The sequence below is a fragment of the Bombina bombina genome, chromosome 2, assembly GCF_027579735.1.
Source record: "Bombina bombina isolate aBomBom1 chromosome 2, aBomBom1.pri, whole genome shotgun sequence".
NCBI classification, from domain to species: domain Eukaryota; kingdom Metazoa; phylum Chordata; class Amphibia; order Anura; family Bombinatoridae; genus Bombina; species Bombina bombina.
The window spans coordinates 462,816,003-462,837,609 of NC_069500.1; positions in this window are offsets into that span (position 1 = coordinate 462,816,003).

A 21,607-nucleotide genomic window follows, 5' to 3' on the forward strand; every position below is an offset into this window, starting at 1 on the left:
ACTAGAAAAAGTCAGCCTCCTCTCTCATCTTGCATACACCTTATATTGTCTTAATCATTGGTGAGAATATGGGAGGCCCTTCAGAAACTGATCTGTGATTCGCCCTTGGAGCTGTCCCTGGTCCGCCCTTAGATAGTTGATTGGCTATGTTGATTTACATGTGTTCTAATAGATAATTCATTTGGTTGTAACACCAGTTTCAATCGCCTAGGGGGCAGCAGACAACCAGGAATGTAGCCTCTATTCCCAATAGACCACTGCTAACAATTTAATATATTCTTATAAAGTGATTATTTATTATACTATAATTTTTTTTAATTAATAAAATTCTCTTTTCAGCATCCACATTTCATTTAGCATAACAGAAAATGTACAATTTGATACCAAATATCATTACTTTATTAATTTCTATGTTAAAATAGAAAATATCCATATATGTCTGTTTATGGCTACTATTCATGGGACATCTTGTCTGAAAAACAAAGGACAGATATTATTTTGAAATTATTCTAGCATTTATACATCTATTATCTAGATATTTATTTAGAGATCCCATCTCCACATCAATTGCTCCTATAATCTTCACTAGATTTCTGGAAAACAGAGAAAAATGTGTTTATCTTTAATTCAATGGCTCAGTATTTGTATATATCAATGTAGTTATTATTCAATATAGCAATTATTTATTTAATATAATATGTCCCAGATTATTACATATATACCTATAGGTGTTACCTGAGTATTTGTGAAAATAATAGACAAATCAGTTATATGAATTTTTAAGTATACATTCTGCTATTTAAAATCTAATGTTCATGTCTGGAAAGTTGGATGTTCTATGTGTATTTAGTCTTATCAGGGGCAATTAGCACATAGGTGACACATTTCTTCAGCTAAAAACTGGTTTTCTTTACGAATTTCATTAAGCTTTAAATGAAAATTTTAGACATTCTGTATCTGTCACTCCAGGGATTCCTATGATCTAGGTAATTGTCATGAACTCCTCAGTTCCACCTTAACTTATGTAACTACATCTCACATACCACCTTAAGAATCAATTATCTGGCTCTCTTTTCCTTTAAAAGCTTTCCATTTCCCATACACCTTTGCTGGTTTATTGAAGGTTGACACCCACTCACTCTCCAGCCTTTCTTGTTACTTGTCTAAAACAGAGTATCACTTGTTCTGTGATTAGCTCTGTCTCCTTCAACTGAAGCTACTTCTCATCTAAAGCAGAAGTCACCTGTTGCAACTGCAGCACGCACGCCGCTCTAACAACTTCCAGCTTAACAGACACAGGCCGCAATCTGCAGAGAGGATCAGAGAAGCTGCACGCACACAGCTGCTAGAGCCAGGTTCCGTATACAAGTGTTAGCATTGCCGTTAAGACTGTGAACTTATCTTTAATGTATGGTGTAATGTTTAACAGTGCAGCAAGTTGATACAGTATTCTTAACACTGTTTACAAATCTTTACTGCAAGGTGTATTATTTAAAGGCCCAGCAAGCTGAAAGATTAAACTTAACACTGTGAACTTATCTTTACCACAAGGTGTATTATTTAAAGGGCCAGCAAGCTGAAACATTATACTCCACACTGTGAACTTATCTTTACTGCAAGGTGTATTATTTAAAGGCACAGTATTACTTTAACCCCTTAATGACCGAGGACGTGCAGGGTACGTCCTCAAAAAAAAGGCAGTTAACGCCTGAGGACGTACCCTGCACGTCCTCGGTGTGGAAAGCAGCTGGAAGCGATCCTGCTCGCTTCCAGCTGCTTTCCGGTTATTGCAGTGATGCCTCGATATGGAGGCATCCTGCAATAACCATACATGGCCATCCGATGCAGAGAGAGCCACTCTGTGGCCCTCTCTGCACCGGACATCGATGGCCGGTATCGTTGGTGGGTGGGAGCCGAATTGGGAGGCGGGTGGGCGGCCATCGGTGTTGCGCGTGACGTCACGGGGGGCGGGATCGGGATCGGGACCGTCGGGGGCGCGCACGGGCGCGCGCGCGTGCACGGGGGGTGGCGGGCGGGCGCGTGCACGGGGCGGGAGCGGGTGGGAACCGCTACACTACAGAAAAGTAAAAAAGTAAAAGTAAAAAAAAAATGAAATAAACTTTTACTTTTACCATCTCAGGGATCTGGAAGGGGTGGGGGGTTGGTCTTGGGGGGGGGGAAAGCTACACTACAGAAAAGGGACATATTTTATTTTAAAAAAAGCATTTTTTTTCTCTAAACTGGGTACTGGCAGACAGCTGCCAGTACCCAAGATGGCGCACATTAAGTCAGAGGGGGAGGGTTAGAGAGCTGTTTAGTGGGGGATCAGTGAGGTTGGGGGCTAAGGGGGATCCCTACACAGAAGCATATGTAAATATGCTAACAAAAAATTCACAAAAAAGCCCAAATATACCTTTTATTTTAGTACTGGCAGAGTTTCTGCCAGTACTTAAGATGGCGGGGACATTTGTGGGGTAGGGGAGGGAAGAGAGATGTTTGGGAGGGATCAGGGGGTCTGATGTTTCAGGTGGGAGGCTGATCTTTACACTAAAGCTAAAATTAACCCTGCAAGCTCCCTACAAGCTACCTAATTAACCCCTTCACTGCTAGCCATAATACACGTGTGATGCGCAGCGCCATTTAGCAGCATTCTAATTACCAAAAAGCAACTCCAAAGTCATATATGTCTGCTATTTCTGAACAAAGGGGATCCCAGAGAAGCATTTACAACCATTTGTGCCATAATTGCACAAGCTGTTTGTAAATTATTTCAGTGAGAAACCTAAAATTGTGAAAAATTTTACGTTTTTTTTAATTTGATCGCATTTGGCGGTGAAATGGTGGCATGAAATATACCAAAATGGGCCTAGATCAATACTTGGGGTTGTCTACTACACTACACTAAAGCTAAAATTACCCCAAAAAGCTCCTTACATGCTCCCTAATTAACCCCTTCACTGCTGGGCATAATACACGTGTGGTGCGCAGTGGCATTTAGCGGCCTTCTAATTACCAAAAAGCAATGCCAAAGCCATATATGTCTGCTATTTCTGAACAAAGGGGATCCCAGAGAAGAATTTACAACCATTTATGCCATAATTGCACAAGCAGTATGTAAATAATTTCAGTGAGAAACTGAAAGTTTGTGAAAAAATTTGTGAAAAAGTGAACAATTTTTTGTATTTGATCGCATTTGGCGGTGAAATGGTGGCATGAAATATACCAAAATGGGCCTAGATCAATAATTTGGGATGTCTTCTAAAAAAAAATATATACATGTCAATGGATATTCAGGGATTCCTGAAAGATATTAGTGTTCTAATGTAACTAGCGTTAATTTTGAAAAAAAATGGTTTGAAAATAGCAAAGTGCTATTTGTATTTATGGCCCTATAAGTTACAAAAAAAGCAAAGAACATGTAAACATTGGGTATTTCTAAACTCAGGACAAAATTTAGAAACAATTTAGCATGGGTGTTTTTTGGTGGTTGTAGATATGTAACAGATTTTGGGGTTCAAAGTTAGAAAAAGTGTGTTTTTTTCCAATTTTCCTCATATTTTATAATTTTTTTTATAGTAAATGATAAGATATGATGAAAATAATGGTATTTTTAGAAAGTCCATTTAATGGCGAGAAAAACGGTATATAATATGTGTGGGTACAGTAAATGAGTAAGAGGAAAATTTCAGCTAAACACAAACACCGCAGAAATGTAAAAATAGCCTTGGTCCCAAACGGACAGAAAATGGAAAAGTGCTCTGGTCATTAAGGGGTTAAAGGGGACCTCACTTATCTGTCACAAACCTATATAAACTGCTACTTATTATCTAAAAGTTTAGATAGTACAAACTTATCTCTGGACCCAGATATAATTCACCTGATCTTACTACTTATAATTTTGAGGTGAATATTCCGGGCTACATTAATCCAGGTGATTAAGACTCTGTCTCCTCACTAGCAGACAGACTTAATCACATGATACATACAAACTATTTACCAGAGAATACTCATAATTAGACTAAAGAAACAGCAATCGAATTGCTGATCATTACAGTAATGAAATAGATGTTCCCTCTTTGAAGTAACTTAAATATTATCTTAATTAGGAGAAGCGTATCTTATGTCTGATTAAAGATTTACAATATACAAACTGTAGATGGCCATCTCTTTTTTTAAGTTTTTGCCTTTCTTTGAAATGACTGCTTAACCAAATGTTTTAGGGCCAGAAGAAAGGTTCAGTCACAATCTGATAGGGATTTCAGCTTCACACCTTAGCAAGAAAATGTTTCTTTTGAAGTGACCTTTATTATTCATCCTGTGTAATCAAAAGAAGTGGGGTAAAATTACACACAGTGACATTTTGGAGTTTTAGCAATGAAATGAATTATTTGATGTGCACAGCCACATCACCATTAAATAATAATAAGTATACCTGTGTACATCATCTAATAATATTTCAGATACCTTGACTTAAATTCCCCTTCCAATTTTAAATAGATGTAGGACACATGTATTTGAATTGGCTTAAAGTCAGCGGTAGTTGGTGAGGGTATTGACCGTACGCATCATAGACAGTCTCCTATGCAGAGAGTCTGTTATTTTGGGGCTCTTCTGCTCATTAGCAACGCATCTTTAAACTACAATATGTCTTTAGTGCATTTGGGGATATGACATTTCATTTTCCCCCTATGACTTGTAGTTGGGATCTAGGATGGCATGCTCGCAACTGATTAATATGGACCCACTTATCCATAAAATTTTTGGGTATCCTAATTTTATAGGCAACTGGAGATATTTTGTAAGTGATGACAAAAGGACCCTTCCATGATGAATGAAATGTATTCTCCTTAACCTGATCGCTTCCAAAGTTATAAAGATAAACGTTATCATTTATTTCATATTCCTTTTTGGACGTTTTGAGATCATAATAGGTTTTAGTGGCAGTTGCGGACTTTTCCAAGTTCCTTTGAGCTAATGCAAAGGCATATTGCAGGTGCTTTCTTAGGTTCTCCACATATTAATGTGTATTGGCAGCATTTATCAAGTTTTGGTCTGATGTACGTTACAGTAGATGTTGAGGTAGAACAATTCTTCTACCAGTCATCAGTTCAAAAGGTGACATCTTGGTAGCACTACTTGGAGTTGCTCTTAATGCCATTAGTACTAGAGGTAGTTTTACATCCCAGTCTTTACCCGTTTCACTCACAAACCTTTTGAGGATTTTCACAATGGACTGGTTGTAACGCTCTACACCACCACTTGAGGCAGCTCTATATGCAATTTGGAGCTTTCTTTTAACCCCTAGTATTTTCCACATTTTGGTCATCACTTCCCTAGTGAAGTGGGTTCCCCGATCTGATTCAATTCTTTGGGGCAAACCAAATCTTTAAAACACGTGGTTGATGAGCAAAGCTGCGCATGTTTCAGCACTATTGTTAGGTGCACTGATGCACTCTACCCATTTAGTGAACAGGCATGTCACCGTTAACATGTATTTGTTACCTCTTGATGACCTTGTTACTGGACCAATAAAATCATTTTGTATATCTGACCATGGCATTACCAACCCCCTTTTCTGCAATGGTGCTCTATGCGTTGGTGCAGTGGGTTGGAACTGTGGACAGATTAGACAACCTTGACAGTAAGTTTGAACATCTTTCAACATGTGTGGCCAAAAGGCATAATCACGCAATATTTCATACGTGAGTTTTGCACCACAATGACCAGATGAGGGAGCATCATGGGCATGTTGAAGCATTAGACCTCTGAACTTGGTGGGTACTACCCATTGCTGGATGCCAGTTTTGGAGGTTCTAATTAACAAACCATCCTGTAACTGGAATTGTGATCTGGATTTCTTTAAGATTCTAAGATCTTCTTTGCCAATACAACCATCTTTTGAGATGGGGTTGCTTTCAGGATCTTCCATGTGTTTATAGAAGATGCCTACAATGGGGTCTTCTTTTTGACTAGTGATCAGGTCCCCACTAGGATAATTCTGACTCCATTGTACCAGGTTAGGCTCACTCTGTTGTTTAGCCTGGTTTCTGGTAATGGCTTCTACCTGAATTGCACCTATTAAGTGGTCGATATTAAGGAGTTCTCCAGTTATGGCTTCTTGTTTGGCTAATGAATCCACAAGATCATTGCCTTCCTTATCATGACCTAGAACCCTGGAATGACCCTTGGTCTTTTTCCAGTGGATGGTTAAATAATTGGACACCACCAGATTATCAATCTCGCAGAATAACTTGCAATGCTTGACTGGTTTATTGTAACTTTTCTACATGCCATGTCTTTTCCAAGGGGGCAGGTATTCAACAAAACTATCACACACGTAATTTGAGTCAGTAATGATCACAAATTCATGAATATTTTGTTTAATAGCCATTTCAATGGTTTTTAGAACAGCAGTGAGTTCTGCAACTTGACTGGATCTTGGTCCAATGTTGAAACCTATATATATATTTGGGAATCCATTTGCCCAAGTTATACTAATGCCAGCGACTAGTCTGCGCTCATTATCAATAGTGGCATGGTAAGAACAACCAATAGCATATACCCAAGGTAATGTTTGACAATGGTCCTCATTGTATATATTATAGGGGAAAAACAATTGTTCCTCCAGGAAATCATCTTCTGACAATTCTTCCCCAGGATCCTTAGCCATACAGTCGTGGAGCTCAGCAAGCCCCTGTGCGACTGGATTTTTTTAATTCTGCTTGTAGCGAATTTCTAAAGGCCAGCATTGTAAGGAAAGGGTCCACGCTTTTATGCGGCTATTAGACAAATTCCCATCTCTTATTCTCTCACTTTGCAGATATAGCAAAGGCTGGTGGGCCATTTCTACAATAATTGTCTTGCCCTGTATGTAGCTGCGGGAATTTTGTAGAGCCCATACAGTAGATAAGATGGCTTTTTCGCAATCTGGGGATAGAGTTTTGCTTGCATAAGCAATGACATTGCCTAAATTATCATGCTTTTGGTATAAATCAGCACTCATGCTTATATCTGTGTAGTCTGTTTCTAAATAGAAAGGTTTACCACCTTCAGGGTATGCTAAGCAAGGTGCTTGAGTGAGTTTTCTCTTCAGCTCTCTGATGGCTGTTTCTTGAGTCTCACTCCAGTGCCATTTCACATCTTTCTTTAGAAGAAGTAGTAGTGGTTTAGCTAATTCTGCATAATTATCAATGAATTTGCTAGAATAATTCGTCATACCCAGGAATGATCTCAATTCCTTTAAGTTAGTTGGATTTTTAAAATTTACTATAGCTTCTTTTACTTTTGATGATTTAGCCCTTCAGAAGTAACTGTCCCAAGAAGTTTACACGAGTGCGGCACCATTGAGCTTTTGTAGGGATAATTTGACACCTGCCCTTTTAAGTTGGCTGAGGACGTGTTTAAGCTCTGCGATGTGTTTTTCAAAGTCTGTGCTTCTGATTAAAACATCATCAACATAAGATAAGGTCCCCCTTTCCAGTGCATCAGGCATAGCCTTATGCATGAATACAGCAAATTCATGTCCAGAATTTATGTATCCAAAAGGAAGTCTCTGAAATGCATACTGGACCTTTTGGAATGAGAATGCCAGCTTATACTGGTCCTCCTCATGTACCTTTATGGTCCAATATCCCTCCACACAATCAATGGCAGTGAATATTTTGGATCCCTGCATCTGAGCTAGGCACTGGTCAATATATGGCACAGGCCAGCCAGACATGTACACTTGTTTGTTTAGCTGTCTTAAGTCAACACACAAATGCCATTGTCCATTGGGCTTAAGAACACCTAGAATAGGATTGTTATAAGAGCTGTGCACCTGTCGGATAATACCTCTTTCTTCCAAGTTTCTTATGATTTCTGCAAGAGAATCATATGAGGCTAAAGAAAGTCTGTATTGTTTGACAAAGACAGGCAGTGCATTGGGATCTGTTTGGATTCTTGCAATATGTAAGTCTGTAGTCCCACAGTCATAAGAATCCCTAGCAGAAATATCCTTGTACTCCATCAGGAGTTCTCGTAGCTGTTGGCGTTCCTCATAACTGGAACAGCCATTAGCTAAAGATATTTGCTTTTCAACTATTTGCTGAAATCCTGGAGAGATTTTAGGATGTCCTATTTCATAGGCTTCATCCAATATAGAGGTGAGGTACCCTTGATTATAACTTACATTGCCCCCACTACTCTGGGTATTGGGGTATTCTTGCAGATTGATCGGCTGATCAAATACTAGAGAGGCTTCTTCAATTTTACAAATACCTTCCTCTGAGCTGAAGGGATAAATAGACTGAATAGTAAATAGACCCTCTGGCATAGATGCAAAGGGTTGTTCTATTAATTGTTCTTCAGTTAAGTATCCTTCAGGTATTAGCCCAATTACATTATTCTGGAATCCAAAAGTGTAATAACTTGATTCCAGTGGATATCCTATGGTAGTTCCCTTGGATAATGGTATATCCTGTGAGGTCATGTTATGCACAATAAAATGTTCTGGAATAGTTCCAATATTTACCAAAGGAGTATAGGTCATTTTGATACCCAAATTTTGTATTCTATGGGAGAGGCAAATTAGTGTTTCAGAAGTTTTTCATTTCTGACCTCTCTTTACCTGTAACGGTAAAAGGAATTTATCAGTCCCAGCAGGATCTATAATATTGTTTGATTTCTGGTTTGATTTCAGGGCTGCATTTTCATCCTGAAATGCTTCAGGGTCCCCCTTTAACCTGCTCCAGAGGCAAGAGTTAATCAAATCTATTTGTATGGCATATCTAAGCAATAGATCATTGCCAATGTATATTTGATAATGGGGAGTATTTAAAACTAAAAACAGATGCTTTGCTGATTTATTACCTATAGATATAGATAATAAGCACTTAGCTATGATGTTATAGCTTTCAAACCTGTCATCCAGGTCGTGGACACAGTGGTCTTGGGGAGAAAGATATTTAATCACTTTAGGTTCAGCTATCTGCGCTAATAAGCCTTCGCCTATATAGCTAGCTTCCTGTTTTAAGTTCAATTTAGCATATTTGGTTTGCGCTTGTATAGGGATAAATAGATCCTCTTTAACTCTCTCAATTCCTGTGAGGTATTGAGCGTGGCCTCCCCCTTAGGGATTTTATGATCCCCCTTGTGGAGAGATATGGTTAATACATCGCTGTCTAAGGAAATATTCGCTATCTTTCCAGGCGAAATTTTAAAAGTATTACCATCAGAGCCACTTAAAGGAGTCTGATCATCTATTTGTAGGATAGTGACTTCAGGTATAGAGTTATTCCTGAAATGAATTTACAAAGCATCTGGCTTCTCTTCTACCCTGTGACAGTTATGTCGTGTGTGAGATATGTCAAATCGCTCATAATTAATTGGCCGTCTTACTTGTGACCAAATTACATTATTTATGGTGCTTAATCTCTTCAGGAGATCACTACCAATAATTAAACGATCCGTTGGCAGATCCACTATAATGACAGCTTGTCTTATGACCCTGTTCCCAAGTTTAAATTTTAACCATGCCGTACCATATACTTTTAGAAAGTCACCCCCAACTCCTATTAGAGAACCATCAAATTCTTTTATTTTAGGTTTGTGAGGTGTTAGCTTATTTAGCTGTGTATAGTACCCGTGGGATAGAATAGTTGCCTGAGACCCAGTATCAATTAATCCCATGATAGGGTTGGTGTCAGGGTGCCAGGAATCAGTCTGAGACAAGAAGTGCAAAAATAATCACACCTTTATTAATAGCAAAAAATAATAAAAAGTCCACAAGTCAAATAACAAGCCAGGAATCAAAACCAGAACTGGTAGTCAGACAAGCCGAGTCAGGAGCCAAAGCAAATAGTCAGACGAGCCGGAATCAGGAACAAAGAGAACAGCAGAGTCAGGAACAAGCCAGGGATCAGGAACCAGGAGGGACGTCAGACAGCCAGGTAATACACAGGAGCTCTCACAAACAGGTCTGAGACAACGCAAGGGCAAAGCATACTGAACAGAGGCCCTTTAAATAATAATTGATGACATCACAATTCTGAGACTGCATCCTGTCTCACACGGATGATGTTCACCAGTCTGGCCATAAAAGGAAGTGCAGGAAATGAGAAGCATCACACAGTATGCACCAGAGTCAGCAAGAGAGGTGAAATGGCTGCCAGCAGCACTTGGCAAACATATCAGGGAAAAAACCCTGACAGTTGGAGACTGAATCCTGCAGCTCAGCTAATACATAATATCTCCCTGCAGTTTCTACCATTTCACACATACAATTGGCATGATCATACATCTGTGGGCTTTGCCACATGTTACTTGAATCCGTCGTGTTACCTGATGCAGATGAAACTTAATTTTTACCACTCATGTCCCCTAAAATAGGACCAATTGGGTTCTTGTGTACTGCATCTGTGGAAATAAGGTTAAACACTTGAAAGTGATGCAGCATAGCTGTAAAAAGCTGACTAGAAAATATCCCCTGAACATCTCTATGTAAAAAAGAAAGAAATTTTGCCTCAAAAGTTCCTCAGTAGCCACCTCCAATTGTAAAGGATTTCTAAGCAGCATTTTAGTGTGTCTGTCCTAGGACAGCTTAGGGGATGAGCCTCGTGAACTCTCATATTATTTCACCAATCAGGTAAACGAAGCTTACTATGAAATCTCATGAGAGTTAAGTCAAATCTCATGAGATCACAGTAAGAGTTCATGACCTCAGCACTGCTGATGCTGATTGGCTGCTGCTCATTTCTTCATTTTTTTTTTATTTTTACCTGCAGCTGGGAGCAGGTGAAGTATAACTTTTTACACAGAACTTACTCTGCTGAGCTGAGGAGATTGTGAGGTAAAATATCTTCCTTTTTTACATAGAGATGCTCAGGTGATATTTTCCTGTCAGCTTTTTACAGTTATACTGCATAAGTTTCAAGTGATTTAGCATATGAGTATTATGTCCCTTTAAGAGAATGCTGCAAAGGAAGAGATTTGTTAAAGCTTTCAGGCCATTGTTGCTTGTCATCACAGCTAAATTGTCCGTTTCCGGTCTGTGGGGAGAGAACATGATTAGTACCATTTTTGACATTTATCATTTTATTTTGTATATCTCTCCCCTCCCTTTCAGGTGATACTGCAGTATTTATGACTGTGCCTGTGGCCCACTGCTGGCCACTGGCTGTACCCCTAAAAAAGGATTGTTAGGTTGCTGAGCCGTAAACGCTTGACTCATATTAGCGAATTGTTCGCTCAACCGAATTAGCTTAGTACTAAACTGATCTACTTGATCGTACAAGTTACCTCTACCCCTGGGCCTATCTCTTTATGCCCCATAGTACAACAGGTAAGCGAAATACAGCACCCACCAGGTAGTACTGAGCAAGGAGAGGGTTAACCAGACCCAAACGAATCACAATGTGAAAAAATTCTCCAGCTAGTAGTGCAAATTGAACTTTATTTGTGCATACAGTGTTCAAACAATAACAGCAACGTTTCAGGCAAACAACATGCCCTTTGGTGATTTATTGTGAATATAATGAATTTATTTTTTACACATAATGAAATTTACTAGAATCTGATCAAATGTCGACATTTTATTCACAATTGATTATGAAATAATTATTTTGTATCACAATATTTTGTATTATATAATTTTGTATCATGTAGCTATGCATTCTATTCAAGTATCCATTTTAATATTGAGTGATATATGAAGTTACAATTTCTTCATATAATTGTTTTTAATTGTTTGTAATACATATATTTCTTAGCACAAAATCTGAGCACTTTTATGTTTGTAAAGTTTGTTATTCACTATAGGGTAAATTTTCATACATATTTTTATATACACATTATATATAAATATACACTATAAATTATTTATATACTCAAAGGATACCTTTTAACCACTAGGTGGCACATTTGAGATGCTAATGTGTATTGTTAGATGCCAGGATGGCTATTTAAACAATTAGGCCTAGATTTGGAGTTTTGCGGTAGCCGTGAAAACCAGCGTTAGAGGCTCCTAACGCTGGTTTTAGGCTACCGCCGGTATTTGGAGACAGTCAGGAAAGGGTCTAACGCTCACTTTTCAGCCGCGACTTTTCCATACCGCAGATCCCCTTACGTCAATTGCGTATCCTATCTTTTCAATGGGATCTTTCTAACTCCGGTATTTAGAGTCGTGGCTGAAGTGAGCGTTAGAAATCTAACGACAAAACTCCAGCCGCAGAAAAGAGTCAGAAGTTAAGAGCTTTCTGGGCTAACACCGGTTCATAAAGCTGGGTTGTTGTAATCAGCCAATCAGATTGAGCTAGCATTCTATTGGCTGTTCCGATCACCCAATAGAATGCGAGCTCAATCTGATTGGCTGAATGGATCAGCCAATCGGATTGAACTTGATTCTGATTGGCTGATTCCATTAGCCAATCAGAATATTCCTACCTTAATTCCGATTGGCTGATAGAATCCTATCAGCCAATCGGAATTCGAGGGACGCCATCTTGGATGACGTCATTTAAAGGAACTGTCATTCGTCGTCTAGTCGTCGGTTGAAGAGGATGTTCCGCGTCTGCTTGGAAGAAGATGGTTCCGCTCCGCTCCAGAATAAAGAAGATTGAAGAATGGGCTTGATAGAAGACTTCATCCCGATGATGGACTTCCGACTTCAGCCAGAGGATGGATTTCTTCAGTCGCCGCTTGGACCCAGACTTCAGCCCGAGGATGGATGTCACTCTTCAGCCCCCCGCTTGGGCTTGGATTAACACTTCCGAGGCTTGGATCAAGACTTCCGAGGACGGATCGGTGAACCTGACAGGGTGAAGATAAGGTAAGAAGATCTTCAGGGGCTTAGTGTTAGGTTTATTTAAGGGGGGGTTTGGGTTAGATTAGGGGTATGTGGGTGGTGGGTTGTAATGTTGGGGGGGGTATTGTATGTGTTTTTTTTACAGGCAAAAGAGCTGAATTCTTTGGGGCATGCCCCGCAAAGGGCCCTGTTCAGGGCTGGTAGGGTAAAAGAGCTTTGAACTTTTGTAATTTAGAATAGGGTAGGGCATTTTTTTATTTTGGGGGGCTTTGTTATTTTATTAGGGGGCTTAGAGTAGGTGTAATTAGTTTAAAATTGTTGTAATATTTTTCTAATGTTTGTAAATATTTTTTAGTTTTTGTAACTTAGTTCTTTTTTATTTTTTGTACTTTAGTTAGTTTATTTCATTGTATTTATTTGTAGATATTGTATTTAAATAATTTATTGATAGTGTAGTGTTAGGTTTAAGTGTAGGTAATTGTTGGTATTTTATTTAATTAATTTATTGATAGTGTAGTGTTAGGTTTAATTGTAACTTAGTTTAGGATTTATTTTACAGGTAATTTTGTAATTAGTTTAACTATTTTAGCTATTAAATAGTTCTTAACTATTTAATAGCTATTGTACCTGGTTAAAATAAATACAAAGTTACGTGTAAAATAAATATAAATCCTAAAATAGCTATAATATATTTATAATTTATATTGTAGCTATATTAGGATTTATTTTACAGGTAAGTATTTAGCTTTAAATAGGAATAATTTATTTAATAAGAGTTAATTAATTTCATTAGATTTAAATTATATTTAATTTAGGGGGGTGTTAGTGTTAGGGTTAGACTTAGCTTTAGTGGTTAATACATTTATTAGAATAGCGGTGAGCTCCAGTCGGCAGATTAGGGGTTAATGTTTGAAGTTAGGTGTCGGCGATGTTAGGGAGGGCAGATTAGGGGTTAATACTATTTATTATAGGGTTAGTGAGGCAGATTAGGGGTTAATAACTTTATTATAATAGCGGTGCGGTCCGCTCGGCAGATTAGGGGTTAATAAGTGTAGACAGGTGGAGACGACGTTGTGGGGGGCAGATTAGGGGTTAATAAATATAATATAGGGGTCGGCGGTGTTAGGGGCAGCAGATTAGGGGTACATAGGGATAATGTAAGTAGCGGCGGTTTACGGAGCGGCAGATTAGGGGTTAATAACTTTATTATAATAGCGGTGCGGTCCGCTCGGCAGATTAGGGGTTAATAAGTGTAGACAGGTGGAGGCGACGTTGTGGGGGGCAGATTAGGGGTTAATAAATATAATATAGGGGTCGGCGGTGTTAGGGGCAGCAGATTAGGGGTACATAGGGATAATGTAAGTAGCGGCGGTTTACGGAGCGGCAGATTAGGGGTTAATAATAATATGCAGGGGTCAGCGATAGCAGGGGCGGCAGATTAGGGGTTAATAAGTGTAATGCTAGGGGTGTTTAGACTCGGGGTACATGTTAGGGTGTTAGGTGCAGACGTTTCCCCATAGCAAACAATGGGGCTGCGTTAGGAGCTGAACGCGGCTTTTTTGCAGGTGTTAGGTTTTTTTTTCAGCTCAAACAGCCCCATTGTTTTCTATGGGGGAATCGTGCACAAGCACGTTTTTGAAGCTGGCCGCGTCCGTAAGCAACTCTGGTATCGAGAGTTTAAGTTGCGTTAAATATGCTCTACGCTCCTTTTTTGGAGCCTAACGCAGCCTTCTGTGGACTCTCAATACCAGAGTTATTTTAAAGGTGCTGCCAGAAAAAAGCCAGCGTTAGCTACGCGGGTCGTTACCGACAAAACTCTAAATCTAGCCGTTAGATAAGTAAGTATACATCACAATTATTGTTCACAAAGACAACTGTGTTTTTGACCACTAGGTGGCGCATTAGGGATGTTAATATGCATTGTTACGCGCCAGTATGGCTATTTAAACACCTGTATAATCACTTGATACTTAGCTTGACAAAGGGCATATTGTATGCCTGAAACATTGCTGTTATTGTTGGAACTCTGTATGCACAAATAAAGGTCAATTTGCACTACTAGCTGGAGAATTTTTTCACATTGTGATGCCCCATAGTAGTGATTCCTGGACCATTGGGTCCCCTCAGAATCAGGGCGCTGTTTCTATCCTGGCGTGGTTGCCCCTGGGGTTCAACTTGTTCAGCATTAGTATTTTGGGGAGCACTATTTACTTGGGGTGTCTGGTTTCCCTGAGAGTATTTTCGCCACTTATTGTATCTACCTTTGCGGAGATACCTATTATCTTGTGGGTATTCTTCTCTTTGGGAGTAATTATTTACCTGGGTATGCCCCCCATTTTGGGTATAGTCTCTCTGCGCCTCAGCCTGAGTTGGGGGAGGGGCAGAGTTAAAACTTTCTGGGGATGGCCTGTTTCCTCGGGCCACCTCCGCATAGATTTTCTTTTTAGACTCCAAATTGAGGGGGTTAGGTGATACCCTAGTTTCTGACACAATTTTGGGACTGAGTTTTGATTCCCTTTTAACCCTTTGTTCACTGGACTGCTGAATAAAGTATAACTTTGTACTCTCTTTGATCAGCCATTCCAATGAGCAGTTCTCATCAAAATCTCCAGCTAAATTAATTTTGATGGGTGCGGGCAGTGCTTCAAAAAAATAAATTCACAAATTCTGAGCATTCAAATATGGGATTATCTTCAGCCATACTGTATGCATTTTTCAGTGCAGAAACAAATTCTATAGGGCTTTGATTTGCACTATATTTTAAACCATATACAGCTATTTTTGCTGCAGTTTTAGTGTGATGTTGCCCAAATTCTTTTCTGCACTGTCGTTTTGTCTCATTCCAGGAATGAATATTCATATCCTTTAGTGAAGCAAAGAATTTGTGATATTTACCTTCAAATACAGAGGGCAGAAATTCAATTTTTGACTGCTCACTTGTAACATTCATTATAGATAAAGCATTTTCAAAGGGCTTTAAGTGGTCAATTATTGAGTTGGTTCCCTTGTTGGAGAACTTAGGTACTGCATCCCTTAAGAAGGTAATGATTTTAGGGGTGTCATATACCTTATTAGATGTATCTTGGGATTTCCTAGGAGTTTTATTTTTGGGGTTGGAACATCTCTTATTTGCCCTTTTATTATGGGGAGACCCCCTATGTAAATTATTATTACATGGGCTATTTGGGTATCTAGCTCCACCCTCTGACTCACTACTAGAGCTTCCCTCCCCCTCATCAGCTGAGTTATAGCAACTCCCTGAATTTACATCATGAGGTGACTGTCTATTTGGGAAATCTATTTCTGACTCAACAGGGGTCCCTTGTCTACATTCTTCCCTAAATTTCTGCATTTCATCACTGATGCATTATCTAAGAGAGTTAGAATTATCTGCATTATTCTCGCTGCTAATAGAGGGGTTTTCATTATGGCAATATGACCTTTTTAAACCACTTAATTCTCTCTGGCTTTGTGCAAGCTGTTTATTTAACTTTTGTATCTTTGCTAGTACATTTAAGTTATGCTTATCTAAGGTGGCTATGTCTTGGGGTAACTCATCAATTTTATTTTCGGCTATATTTAAATTCTCTTCGCATCTGCGTGAGGAGTGAATACTATTTTCTAGCCCCTGTATTTGCATTTCTTTCTCTATGAGGTAAAGCGACATTTCGTCAATAATGCATATTACAAGGGGCCAAGATTTAGTATTAGTTTGTCTCGCTTTTGGAGATTTTTGCATTGATTAATTTTTAATAATTCTTGGAATAATTCACCTTTTTCATTCCACCTTTCATCATCAATAGCAATATTTTTAGCCTTAATTTCAAGCATATCCATATAATCATTTAATTCACCTGCAATATTAAACCTCTTTTTAATGTGGCCTATAATGTCCATCTTAAGAACATTGCCTTTAGTGAGGGGTATTTTCGGGGAAGAAATTTCAACACTATGTACAGATTCCAAAGATTTACCTCTGGTTATAGACATTATTATATTGGCTTAGTATTTAGTTAAATTAAAAAGCTAATACAATTTTTACCAATAAAAAGAGAGAAAAAACAATTATATTTTCAAAAATATTAATATTAATCTTGAAATATGAAAATTAATATTTCAATTTTTTTTAAAAAATAAATCTTCAAAAATATTAATATTAATCTTTAAATATGAAAATCAATATTTAAAAAAAAAATATTTTTATATTTTCAAAAATATTAATATTAATCTTGAAATATGAAAATCAATATTTCAATTTCTCAAAAAAAAATATTTATGTTTTTTATAATAATTTCTATTTACTACAAATATATTATATCAACATAATAAATAATAATAATAATACCTAAAGCAAAGTGCCTCCAAATAATATGTCAGTATATGGCCGGGTTATAACATAATATATTTAATAATTATTCTTTCAAATAAACCCCCAATAAAAAAATGCATATACCAAGACAATAAAATTAATGTAAATTCCTAAATTCTTTTTATTAGTTAAAATTTATAGACACATTGAAATATATTTGTAGAAAACCAGATATGAATCAATACTATACACGTTTAAATTTTTAAAATATGCTATGCGAAGATCATAAAAGTTTACCTTATTTATTCACAATTGAATTGTATTAAAATACCATAATGAGACCAAGATATAAGCCACTAACATTCAGAATGACAATTAAGTTATTTAACCCACAATTGATTCTAATACAATTTTAATTGGATACAGTTACTAAAAGTACATATATTCTTAATGTAAGCAGTTTAAATGCCAATGTATCTAAGCTGAAATAAATCCTTAATTACTTACAATTAAGACCAATTCTAATATATATATATATATATATATATATATATATATATATATATATATATATATATATATATATATATATATATATTTGCAAAGATAAATTACATAGCACTAAGGATTAGTTTTAAACTACACAATCTGCTAACTGCAGCGACTATGAATATATTTTGTTTTAAATATTACCTATATTTAGCAACCTTTTATACTTTACCCAAAATGACCAAATCGATAATTCAGTTTCCAAAAACTTCTTTGTTCCACCTAATGTGAAAATAAGTGTATTTGCAATGGATTAGAAAAGGTAGCCCAATTTGCTTATAGTTTGACTGTGTCCCACGCAACAGTTGTCAGTCCACTAGCAAAAGTCAGCCTCCTCTCTCATCTTGCATACACCTTATATTGTCTTAACCATTGGTGAGAATATGGGAGGCCCTTCAGAAACTGATCTGTGATTCGCCCTTGGAGCTGTCCCTGGTCCGCCCTTAGATATTTGATTGGCTATGTGGATTTACATGTGTTCTAATAGAAAATTCATTTGGTTGTAACACCAGTTTCAATCCAGCAGACAACCAGGAATGTAGCCTCTATTCCCAACACTGCTAACAATTTAATATATTCTTATAAAGTGATTATTTATTATACTATAATTTTTTTTATTAATAAAATTCTCTTTTCAGCATCTACATTTCATTTAGCATAACAGAAAATGTACAATTTGATACCAAATATCATTACTTTATTAATTTCTATGTTAAAATAGAAAATATCCATATATGTCTGTTTATGGCTACTATTCATGGGACATCTTGTCTGAAAAACAAAGGACAGATATTATTTTGAAATTATTCTAGCATTTATACATCTATTATCTAGATATTTATTTAGAGATCCCATCTCCACATCAGTTGCTCCTATAATCTTCACTAGATTTCTGGAAAATAGAGAAAAATGTGTTTATCTTTAATTCAATGGGTCAGTATTTGTATATATCAATGTAGTTATTATTCGATATAGCAATTATTTATTTAATATAATATGTCCCGAATGAATATGTATATACCTATAGGTGTTACCTGAGTATTTTTGAAAATTATAGACAAATCAGTTATATGACTTTTTAAGTATACATTCTGCTATTTAAAATCAAATGTCCATGTCTGGAAAGTTGGATGTTCTATGTGTATTTAGTCTTAGCAGGGGCAATTAGTACATAGGTGACACATAGTCATTTCTTCAGCTAAAAACTGGTTTGCTTTACGAATTTCATTAAGCTTAAAATGAAAATTTTAGACATTCTGTCTCTGTCACTCCAGGGATTCCTATGATCTAGGCAATGAAATAGATGTTCCCTCTTTGAAGTAACTTAAATGTTATCTTAATTAGGAGAAGCAAATTTTATGTCTGATCAAAGATTTACAATATACAAACTGTAGATGGCCATCTATTTTTTTTAAGTTTTTGCCTTTCTTTGAAATGACTGCTTGACAAAATGTTTTAGGGCCAGAAGAAAGGTTCAGTCACAATCTGATAGGGATTTCAGCTTCACACCTTAGAAAGAAAATGTTTCTTTTGAAGTGACCTTAATGATACATCCTGTGTAATCAAAAGAAGTGGGGCTAAATTATACACTGTGACATTTTGGAGTTTTAGCAATGAAATGAATTATTTGATGTACACAGCCACATCACCATTAAATAATAATAAGTATACCTGTGTACATCATCTAATAATATTTCAGATACCTTGACAAACCCAATCGAGTACGATCGGGTTGATTGATACCTCCCTGCTGGGAGTCTGCAGGGGGCGGCATTGCACCAGCAGCTCTTGTGAGCTGCTGGTACAATGCTGAATACGGAGAGCGTATTGCTCTCCACATTCAGCGAGGTCTTGCGGACCTGATCCGCACTGTCGGATCAGGTCCGCAAGACCTTTGATAATTCGGCCTCCATGAGTTAATTTTTTTATATTTTGTGAGTAGTGGAAGTTTTTAATCTCACTTTTTACCTCCCCCTAATTTTAAATCTTGTATTTTGTCCAGAAATCAACTTCACACAGTAGTTATTCAAACCTTCTCCCAGCTGATGAGTGGCAAAAACCACAAAACAGTCTGTTCTGGGATGGTTATGAATCACTGCACTAACCCTAGTTAAGCTTATAAGCTGCGGGAACAGTGATGCTTTGGCGTAAAGGGAATCTGCTAAAAAGCAGACTTGAAGTAAAAAAGTGTGTCATTGTGAACCTCATTTGCATTTCTTATCCATAATCCTTTGCTGCATTGGTGTGGTGAAAAACAAGCCTCCTGGCCTGTCTAGATTTGTTAATAAACTACACAATGAGCTATTTTTTCTATATATATATATATATATATATATATATATATATATATATATATATATATATATATATATATATATATATATATACACATACATTTACATGTTTAGACATGTATATGTATGTATCACTATGTTAAAGCCGTTTGAGTGCAATGTTTGGGGTTTAATTAACTCTTCTTCATGCTTCATAGGTATTTAGTTGGCAGACTTAAATCATCCTGATCCGATACGATCAGGATGATTGACACCTCCTGCTAGTGTACGACTGGATGCTGGTAAGCATGGGGTGGCATTGCACATGCATTTAGTGTGGTCGAGCGGACATGATTCGCTACAGTGAAACTCAGCTCAAAAACTGATCCAAGGGCATCGCAAGGCAAATAAACTTACGTGAAAATAGCAAAAATGTTTGTAAGGTCAGGACATTATTACTTATAGAATCCATATTACAAATCACACATTAAAAAATGTAAGGTACAGCGCACTGAAAACAGCATATATTGATTTGTATTAGGAGCAATATTAAAGTTTAAACATTTCATAGAGAGTACTTCGTCCACTGCAAAGTTTTACCTAGCAGTGAGCTCTCATTATTTCTAGTGGAGACAACTCGCCACACGCAGGGACAGCCCATTTTATTTCATAATTGCAACAAGCCTGTCTCTGTGAGGCAAGCGTGTTTTTTGCTTGCAAACTTTTGATCATCAGGCCCGTTGAGAACAATGGAAAAATGATCATTTTAAAAAAGTACTATTTCTACTACTGAAATTAATGAGACACCTTTTCACACAAAACTCAAGTAACTCGTTGTCCTACTCCCTGTAATCCCGGTTGATGCAGTTTTGTGCAAAAGGGAGAAATTGTGCCTTTTTACAAAACATGTTAAATTGAGAAAAATATTTTAAAACTCACTATCATGACTGGGAAAAGTCACAGACATTTTTTTATGTCAAGCTGTTTACCTTGTTTCTAAACTGAAACCACTTCAAAATAAAAAACATGTTTTTATAATAAAAGAAAATGTAGAATGAACAATTTTACAGTATAATGACACATGTATTGTATACCCATAATGCCTCAACTCAAAATTATGACTAATTTATTTACAAGTTTTGATAGGCTTGTGCATTTGTTTCGTTACATATATGAATTTGTAACAAACACAAATTTGAATTGCCAACAAATAGCAACACACCGGAGTTTAGTCAAATGGGAACTGTAAATGTCAGCTCGCTTTTGTTACACCATAATCTTGGTGCCATCTGAAATTGTGAGTCTATGGGGCCCATTTATCAAGCTCCGAATAGAGCTTGTGGGCCCGTGGACCCCTGCTCCATAACCCTGTCCGCCTGGCGGACAGGAATCGCCGGAATTCAACACGATCGAGTACGATTGGGTTGATTGACACCCCCTGCTGGCGGCCGATTGGCCGCGAGTCTGCAGGGGGCGGCATTTCACCAGCAGCTCTTGTGAGCTGCTGGTGCAATGCTGAATACGGAGAGCATATTGCTCTCCGCATTCAGCGAGGTCTTGCGGACCTGATCCGCAAGACCTTTGATAAATAGGCCCCAAAATCTGTTTGTGTGCCTATTCATCTTTAAGATGCAAGATTACACTATGTGGCACCCCTTGTCTCCTCTCATTTAGCAAATAGCATACAAGACAGAA